The 6,685-nt window shown below is 42.5% G+C and overlaps 1 protein-coding gene across 1 annotated transcript in view; it reads left to right on the top strand.

The window, feature by feature from the left end:
- Positions 1-336: 336 nt before the first annotated feature.
- Positions 337-6,685, top strand: part of LOC102835261 (tyrosine-protein kinase Fer-like) — a 579,105-nt gene continuing 572,756 nt past the window's right edge. Inside the window, exon 1 of the mRNA XM_006872259.1 lies at positions 337-500. The gene's annotated coding sequence lies outside the window, so the exon portion shown is untranslated. The remainder of the gene's footprint in view (positions 501-6,685) is intronic.

The raw sequence follows: 6,685 nt of genomic DNA, 5'->3' as shown, positions 1-6,685 counted from the left end.
TTTGAAAATTAAAAACTAAAAAGTAATTTGTTTGTTGTCAATATTTTGGGTATAAACATGCTTTGATTTCTTTGATTTTTGCAACAGTACATGGCTTAAAACTTATGGTTTTCTGTGTAAGGCTGTTTACAAAGGTAAAATAAATAAACCTATTTAGAGAAAGTGATCACTCTTCCTTGGCTCCTATAAAACTCAAAAGCTTTCTAGGGAAAAGGTGGAGATGGCATGGAAAGATCTGCTCCAGGCGAAGAATGCAGCTCAACTCAATTTACAGGGTTTAGTACCTTAAAAAGCCTGCTACAGGAACATGGGAGGGCCACATACCCAAACAGTGAGTGACTAACACCTATCAGACTCTTACAGATCACCTGGTTATCTTTGTTTAGTTCACATTACTCATTTCTCACTAAATTCTTTTGGTGAAGGACGCTTCAGAAATATCCCTCACTAGAAAAGCAGACCAAGTGTGCGTTCTTCACCCATTCAAGATTCTTCAAGAGGTAAGGACTTATAGGGGACCATTCACAGGACCTGTTGGAGGTTTTTAAAACGGTACGCATCAAAATTTCAGCATTGAATGTCTAATATTTTTAGATTGAACTAGGTTCCGTGAATACAATAATGATTCCTAAGGGACTCAGGAGTCTATTAGAGAGGCAGAAAACCACGCTAAAGCAACCAATGGAACAATAGAATGCAAGCAATATTTTGGAAAGTAGAGGAAAAAGTGATTTTGAGAGAGAAAATGAGAATTTGGAGTGGTGGGTACTTAAGTGGCTTCCCTTCCCAAAGGTTTCAGATCTAGGGTTTGCCTAGCACCCCGCGGGCATACTTAACATTTTAATCACGTCTTCGCCCCCACCCTCCGAATTCCTTTTCCGCGGCGGACCCGCCGGGTACTCCTTCCAGGCGGCCCAGCTTATCACCCCTAGCCCGGCCACTTCCCGGCTGCGGCCAGACGAGTCTCCCAAAGTTTCCTGTGACGCCGCCGTCAGTCTCCAGTCCCATCCAGCCCTCGCTCCCACTCTGGCAGCTCAGGACACCGACTTCAGAGGAGCGGGTTACCGAGGCACTAGAATAGCTCCAACGGGCGGACGTCGGAACCCCACCCGACGCAGAAGCGAGCTCAGAGGGCGGTGGTCACCACTCCGAGCCTTTGCTCATCGCTCCCGCGGCCCCCGTCTTTGCTCGCGCCCACCCGGCTGAGAGCCTGATTCCCGCCCACTCCGGGGTCCAGGCCAATCGGCCGCGCCTCGCCTCCTGGGAGGTGGTGAGGAGGGGACGTGGGGGCCGGGCGTTAGCGCCCGCCTTCCGCCTGCATCCATTGGCTGTGGCCACTAGAGTGCCCGGAGACCGGAGTGCAGCCGGATTGGCTGCAGAGAATAGTGACAGCAGCGGCTATTGGCTGTGGCGGCCTCCGTGACGCGGGGTGGCGACTGGCTCCCGTGTCTGAGGGGCTCCTGCTTGTCAGGTTCTAGGTAGGTACATTTCGCGCTGCTTGTGGCAGGCGCTGTTGCCGCGGGCAATGTTGGGAGAGGGGGTAAGAGAAGGGAGGGCAAGCTGAAAGCAGGGGCAATACCCCGTCCGCAGGGGGGCGCCCGGGATTCGGCCCAGGCGGCGACGACTGCGCGGAGGATTCTTCCTCTACGCTCAGCCATCCCCCCTCCCATCCTAGGCTGCGGGGTCGCCCGCCCACCCCTCCCGCCCTCAGCGGAACATTCCTGATTCGGGTTTGGGCCGGGCTGCACACCCGGCCCCGGGAGGCCCGCCCCTCCCACCAGCCTGGGACCCGGAGGCTAAGGGGGCGGGTGCCGGCGCGAACGGGCGGTGGCGGGTGGAGTGGCCCCGCCCCGTCGTGGGATCGGGGTGCTGCGGGATGTGTGGCAGTGTATGGGATGTTGTGGGGACATCCTATCACACCCGCATCTGCTTTACTTCGCGTACACCGCCTTCCTGTTGGGACGGACACCCCCAACCCGAGCTGTTCTTCTAATCCATTCCCACCTCTGGGTCCTGTGATCTCCCAGGACACTTCATTAGTACTCTTGAGTGCACCTCCCATTTGCCAAGTTCATCTGTTTTAACTCTACACCTCCATCTACCTTCCAGTGTGGCCATTGGTGTCCAGAGATGTGTAAATTTAGTAGAGTGGGGTTCGAAAGTGGAGGGACAATTTCTGCTTGGTTCTATCTTTGCCATTTTGGACTGGGGAAGCGTTTTGAGGCTTTAAATCAACCTTCTGGTTTGAAATTTCCCTTAGGATCAACTTTCTGAAACAGTCTACTTAAGTTGGTGTTGTTGGGGCTAGTGTACTTCATTTGCAATTTAAGGAGTTTCCTATAAAGGGTTTGCTTTTTTTACTTTATACAATTGTGAATTTCATATCTAGTACTTTGGAATACAAAATTGAGACTTTGTTAAGGCTGGTAACTGTATTTTCGTGTTGTATACCTTATGGTTAAAAATAACGAAGTTTAAATATGTTTTTATTCAGAAGCAGCATCATATAGCGATTTTAAAAAAGCAGCAGCGTAAAACTTCTGTAAAAGTGAAGTACTAAAATCCTTTTTCCCCAAACAGTTTAAGATATTTTCTCAGATGGAATTACCATACATAACACTGTAGCAATCAAACCAGTAAGGAGATAAACCAAAACTATTTTCATGATCGAAGACTAGAACATACTTTTCAACTTATGAAACAGAAACAGAATGAAAAAAAATGTACTGCAAAATAAAGTTACTTCACTATTGCCTTGTAGTCCTAATAAGCCTATGTGGACTTTAGAAAGACAGATTTGTGAGAGCCACATGTTTGTCAGTGTGAAGAATGCAAAAGACAGGAGGGTGAGTGTATTTTTTGTAATCTTGGAAATAATTTCTACTAGAACTGAGAGTCTGTTAAAAAGAATATATTGTTAGTACCGTTGAGTCTGTTCCGACCCACAGAGACCCTGTATAGTGTTTCTGAGGAGCAGCTGGTGCTTTTGAACCACCAACCTTGCAGTTCAAATGGATCTTGCAGTCTAGTGTGTATCCTACAGCGTCATACCACATGGGCATATTTTTAAACTTTAAAAAATTTTCGTACATGAAAGACTTGTGCAGATCTGTTTCTCTTCTGCCAGATGGTTAACAGCATTAACCTTCGGCACTATTTCCAAGGTTGATGATGCCAGTGGTTGGTTGTTGCGTGCTCTTTGAGTCTCATAAACATCCTATATAGGGTTTCCCAGGCTGTAATATTTACCATAGCAGAAAGCCTCTTCTTTCTTCCGAGGAACAACTGGTGGATTCAAACTGCTGACCTTGCAATTAGCAGGCCAACACTAACCCACTAAGCTAGATAAATCAATTTCACTTCATCTTCAACTGTTAGGTAGCTAATGTACCCGGTCTATGAACATTTCAAATTTCCCTGTTTTTTTCTCTCCCAGCATTTTATATGAAACATTTAAATTATGCAGCCAAGTTAAAATATATAGTGAGTGTCCACCACGTGGGCAGCAATAGTCTTTTTGTGAGAGTGGTTATATAAATACATATTAGAGAACACAACAACTGAAATGGTCAAGTTTGAAAACCAACATGAATATATTTCTTACTGGAGTATTGTAAGGTGCTTATTTCTGTGGAGTCCTGGTGTGGCACTGTGGGTTAATGTGGTGGTTGGTGGTTATCTGCAGTGGAGTTGGTTCTGACTCATAGCTACCCTGCATAGAGTTTCTGAGGCTGTAAATATTTAAGGGAGCAGAAAACCTCATCTTTCTCGCGTGGAACAGCTGGTAGTTTCAAAACGCTGACATTGTGGTTCACATCCCAATTCTTAACCACTACACTACCAGAGCTCCTTGTGGGTTAATGTGCTGGATTGCAAAGTCGGTTTGAACCACAAGGTTGGTGATTCAAGCTTACCAGCTGCTCCTTGGAAACCCTATAGAGGGTCACTATGAATCGGAACCAACTCAACAGCACTTAACAACAGCAATAACATATTGTAATAGTGCTTCTGCAAATGATAACAATTAAGTTTCATGAGGCTATAACGAAGCAATCTGGTGAGTGAGAAAGAAGGCATCATCTTTATACACTAAGACCCATATGATAAATTGCATTTTGATAATCAGAAAAAAGGAAATTAATGAACTTATTAAACAGATAAAAGTTTTGTTTTAAAATTGGACTCCTGTGTGAATAGATTGTAGTTTCATACTGAGTGAGCATTCTTCCTTTGGAGAGAGGCACAAGGCACTATAATTATTCAATATTTTGGTAACAGTTAGATCAATCTGTTTTTTTTTTTAAACTAGAGACTGAACTTATTTATCAACAGAGAAGTTAGTTGATAGGACTGAAAACTATATTAGGCATTGTCTCTGTGTGGATAAGGAATATTTTTATGAAGTGCTGTTGAGTCTAGTCTGTTATGACTCTCAACAACCCTGTGTAGGGTTTCTCAGGTTGTAAATCTTTATGGAATCAGAAAGTCTCATCTCATGTTAATATAGAACTTTGATTTTTAATAAAGGAATAAGTAGAAATGAGTATGAATTCACAAATGTATCTATTTTAAAAATTTCAATACATAGGAAATTCTTGCACTGTAGTTTGAACCCTGCTTTTAAGGCTTGTTGTTGTTAAGTGTCGTTGAGTCAACTCTGACCTATAGCGATCCTTTATAGGGTTTCCAAGGAGCAGCTGGTGAGCTTGAACTGCCGACCTTGCAGTTCAAACAGTCTGGCACATTAACCCATAGGGCCATTCTTATTCATCTCATTACATAATTTATTTATTAAATAATAAAATTAAAAGCTATATCTCACAATTTATAGCTCTCTGAATTGCTTCATTATAAATTATCCATACCTCATTTGTCTGTAGCACGCTTGAATGGTTAACCTAACGTGCTGTTGAGATGTTAAAGAGAACAAGTAGGTCATAGCTTTGGAACTTTAATGGTAGCTCTAAATCTTGAGGATTTGGTTAAATCAGAAAGATGTTTAGTTAGTTTAAAAAAAAAATTATTTTTTAAGCAAAGTTCCAGTTTTTGCCTCTTACCTTTCTTCCTCCTTTCCTTTTCTGTTTTTATTTTGACTTGTTTTAAGTGTCATCGAGTGGGTTCCGACTCATAGCAACCCAGTAGAGGGTTTCCAAGGAGCATCTGGTGAGTTTGAACTGCCAACCCTGTGCTTCAAACTGATCCTGCAGTCCTGTGCTTATTCTACAGTGCCACACCGGAAGTCTGCTTAAAGTTAAATGCTTTAAAATCAATTTAGAAGAAAATAAAAGTAAAAATTCCATCGTAACAAGTTTATGCTTTGGGAAATAGAAACTTCAGTTTATTCTGTAATACTCTTCTGGTTATTGGATCTTCATGTTGGGAAATTTGCAAATGAATCTGAATTTGCAAGAGATTCTGAACTTGAGGCTCAGTTACCCTATATTAGCAGAAAAACTCCTGCTTGGGAAAGCTCAAAAGACTAGATAGATGGATGACAAGGTAGAGTCAGAACAAAGGAATCAGACCCAAGTCATTACTCACTTCTTTGGTATTCCATTAAGTATAAATATAATCCTAGTTATCCATAGGAAGCTAATGTGGCTGACCAAATCAAAGGGCTTCTCAAGGTTTCTTTTGGATTTCCAAATATCTAGGTGTGATGAAGTTTACTTAGTGCATTTCTACAGAAGTTTTAAGATGTCTATGTTTTTGAGATAGGACATGTTTAGTTATTTAAGTTTTATGTTCTTATGCTGATTAAATATTCATGTGTAGTTATCAAACTGGCTAATTTTCAGGCTATTTTCAAATCACCACTTTTGGCTGATTTTCAATGACCACTTGATTTTAAGCATGATATCGTCTCTCTTTTTTACTAGTTCGTAATTTAAAGATGACATTTTAAGCCTGGTTATTTCTCATCAGGTCTCACAATATACGTGGTGCAAAGAAGATCCCTTTGTTTTGGAGCTAGACAATCTGGGTTTCAGCCCCAATTCCTCTTTTGTATGATTGTAGGTAAATTAGTTAATCTGTTTAAACCACAGCTTCCTTATTTATAAAACAAGGCTGATAAAATTTCTTCATAAGGTTGTGATGAAGAATAAATGAGACATTCTAGGTAAAATGCCTGGCATCATGCCTGAACTCAGGAAGTGATCAACTTAACCATTGTGTCACCTAGGGAATCTCATTTTATTCATGGTGGTGGTGGTGGTTATGTGCTATTGAGTCAGTTCTGACTCAAAGTGACCTTATATAAGGTTTCTGAGTCTGTCAATCTGTACCGGAACAGAAAGCCTATCTCTCTCCCACAGAGCAACTAGTAGACTTGAACTACTGATCTTGTAGTTAGCAGCCCAACTCATAACCCACCATGCTATCAGAGCTCCTCATTTTATTAATAGCTGGTAGAACATTTATTCTACCAGCCTGTTGTTATTAAGTGCCATCTAGTAGTACTGGTGTGGCGCTGTGGGTTAATGCGTTGGACTGGAAATTTGTTTGAACTGCAAGGTCTGCGGTTCAAGCTTACCAGCTGCCCCTTGGAAACCCTGTACAACGTTGCAGTAGGTCAGAACTGACTCAACGACATTTAACAACAATCAGAGTCCTGGTGTGGTGCTGTGGGTTAATGCGCCAGACTACAAAGTCATTTAAACTGCAAGGTTGGCAGTTCAAGCTC

Source organism: Chrysochloris asiatica, unplaced genomic scaffold (genome assembly GCF_000296735.1).
Source record: "Chrysochloris asiatica unplaced genomic scaffold, ChrAsi1.0 scaffold00189, whole genome shotgun sequence".
NCBI classification, from domain to species: Eukaryota; Metazoa; Chordata; class Mammalia; order Afrosoricida; family Chrysochloridae; genus Chrysochloris; species Chrysochloris asiatica.
Note: the sequence above shows the minus strand (reverse complement) of the source record. Positions and strands in the feature narration are given on the sequence as shown.